This window comes from Myotis brandtii, unplaced genomic scaffold, assembly GCF_000412655.1.
Source record: "Myotis brandtii unplaced genomic scaffold, ASM41265v1 scaffold987, whole genome shotgun sequence".
Classification (NCBI taxonomy): Eukaryota; Metazoa; Chordata; class Mammalia; order Chiroptera; family Vespertilionidae; genus Myotis; species Myotis brandtii.
The window spans coordinates 724,066-726,672 of NW_005372107.1; the positions used below are offsets into that span (position 1 = coordinate 724,066).

Here is a 2,607-nt window from a genome sequence, read left to right on the forward strand (position 1 = left end):
GGGTCTGGAGCTCAGAGTCTGAGACTCCCTCCTGATTGAAAACGACAACCGCGCCCTCAGCCACCAGCCCGCTTTGCGCGCGCACCTCGGTACCTTTAAATTTTCCACACTGCGCCTCCTCTGAGCCTCGGTGTGCTGATGTCTTTCCTTCTAGTTGAAGAGTCTCTCCTCAGCCAGCCTTCCTGTGGTTCTGGGTGATGTCCGTTCCGTCTTTTAGTTGTATTTTTGAAGTGGTTGTTCGCGGCAGCAGTCTCCGGTGTTTACCTATGCCGCCATCTTGGTGGAGCCCCTCCTTGAGTTTTTCAATTATGTGATAAATTAAAGAAGCTAAATAGCCCAGCCAGTGTGACTCAGTTGGTTGAGCTTTGGTTCATGCACCAGGAGGTCACTGGTCAACTCCAGTCAGGGTGCATGCCTGGGTTGTGGGCTTGATCCCCAGGGCAAGCTGCAAGCAGCTGATCTCATTGATGTTTCTATATCCCCCCCCCCTCTTCCTTCCTCTCTTTGAAATCAATAAAAACATATCTAGAAAAAAAAAGCTAAATAGACATAACCAAATGTGGTGCATGGACCTAGACTGCCTTTGAGTTAAAAGAAGAAAAAAGGTTCAAAAGACATTTGCCCAACAATTGGGGATGTTTCAATAAGAATAGATATTCAAGCCTGGTGGTGTGGCTCAATGTTTGAGCATCAACCTATGAACCAGGAAATCAATGTTTGATCAGATCAGGGTACATGCCCAGGGTTTTGGGCTCAATCCCCACTAGGGATCACTGATGTTTCTCTCCCTTTCTGAAATCAATAAAAATATATGAAAAAGGAATAGTTACTCAATATTATGCAAATGTTAACTTTTTGTTATTTTAATTTGATGGTTATAATTTTGCCTTCTCTTGCCATTTTATATTTTGCAATGCTTATTTTTAAAAATGTTTTTATTGATTTCAGAGAAAGGATGGGAGAGGGAAAGAGATAGAAACATCAATGATGAGAGAGAATCATCAATCGGCTGCCTCCTTCACACCTCCACTTGGGATTGAGCCCGCAACCCAGGCATGTGTCATGACTGGGAATCCTCCTGGTTCATGGGTTGATGTTAAACCACTAAGCCACACTGGCCGGGCTGCAATGCTTATTGAAAATGGTTTCTATTACCAAGGGCAGAACACTAATTGTCAAGTGTTAACCTTAAAAATAAAACAGCTAGTTATTTTGTTATATTGAAATTCAGCGAGACGCCACAGCCAGAGGGTCGAATTTTGGAGCTTTTTATTTCAAAGCTGATGTGCCGGAACCACAAAGGGCTTTTTGCCATTCCAAACCTCGCGGTCCTGAAATGAAATTAGGGGTACGCTTATAAAGGCAAAAAGAGGAAAAAAAAAAACAACAACTCTAGGATTGGTGCCATGAGATTCTATTTCAAGGCCTGGCCTGGCGCCAGCCCTGACAACTCCATCTGAGAGTATTTTAGTTTATGGCCTTTTCAATATGGTTAAGCAAACAGGTCCTGCAAGATAGAAGATTTAAGAGGGAACAGTGATTAGACTATAAACTGATAAGAACGTACACCAGATTCCTGTCACAGGCTCAGATTTCCCCTTTTATTTTCCCATTATTCAAGCAAGCATATTTACAGAAGCTAGAAATAGCATAGTTACTTATCTGGTTTAGTTATATCCTGGATTTAATGGACCATTAAATGGACCATCTGTGCCTGAAAGGCTGTTCTAACAAAATTTATGGGAATAAAATGGAATGCCTATGGTTCAGATAGAGGGCAAGAGGACGGAACAGAGTCAGTTCTTTCAAGGTCCATTCTTCAATTTTACTGTAAAAATAGGTTTGGGAATAGCAGAGAATTTAAACAGGGGACAAGCAAACTATTGCAAAACCATAGGCGAGTCCAGCAAGCAAAAGAGAGGAATGCTACTCTATAGAGAAAAAGGAGGAAGTGGGGAGGGGTTGTTTTGAAAGAAAGTCCATTGGAAGAAAGCAAGAGTTAAGGGTGGTGATGCTTTCTCATCGGCTGAGATGCTGGGCAAGGGAGGAAATCTTCCTTTCTCTTGCTGGAGGAGTAAAACAGTATATACTGTTGTAGAAGACCAAAGAAATACCAAGCACGCTTCCTAGAGAAAGGGAGGGACCCCATTTATTAACACTAGTGGACTCCAGGAATAATTTCTTAAACAGAGTGAAGAAACACACAGAGGGATTCACTTTTTATAACCTTCTGGGGTCTTTCATACTGTTGTAGAAGACCAAAGAAATACCAAGCACTCTTCCTAGAGAAAGGGAAGGACCCCATTTATTAACACTAGTGGACTCCAGGAATAATTTCTTAAACAGAGTGAAGAAACACACAGAGGGATTCACTTTTTATAACCTTCTGGGGTCTTTGTCTTGCAGATATGGTTCCGCCCCCTTTTGTGGGCTGACAGGAAGGCCCCCAGGTGTTGAGGTCCCCAGGCCATATCTGATGTTCTGCCTGGGGCCAACGATAATGACCTCCCCCCCGCCCCCCAGGGCAGTGCATTGTTCACAGTTTTTAAGGCCTGACACACCTTGCAAGACCAGCTTCCTCCTTACCCCCCCCCCCCCCTTTTCCCC

At 43.5% G+C, this 2,607-nt stretch overlaps 1 long non-coding RNA gene across 1 annotated transcript; it reads right to left on the reverse strand.

Moving 5' to 3' along the window:
• Nucleotides 1-2,127: 2,127 nt before the first annotated feature.
• Nucleotides 2,128-2,425, reverse strand: LOC106724818. Its single transcript, XR_001360651.1, has 2 exons — nucleotides 2,384-2,425; nucleotides 2,128-2,227 (listed from the first exon to the last, which is right to left on the reverse strand). It is a non-coding gene; the product is annotated as an uncharacterized LOC106724818 (long non-coding RNA).
• Nucleotides 2,426-2,607: the final 182 nt, after the last annotated feature.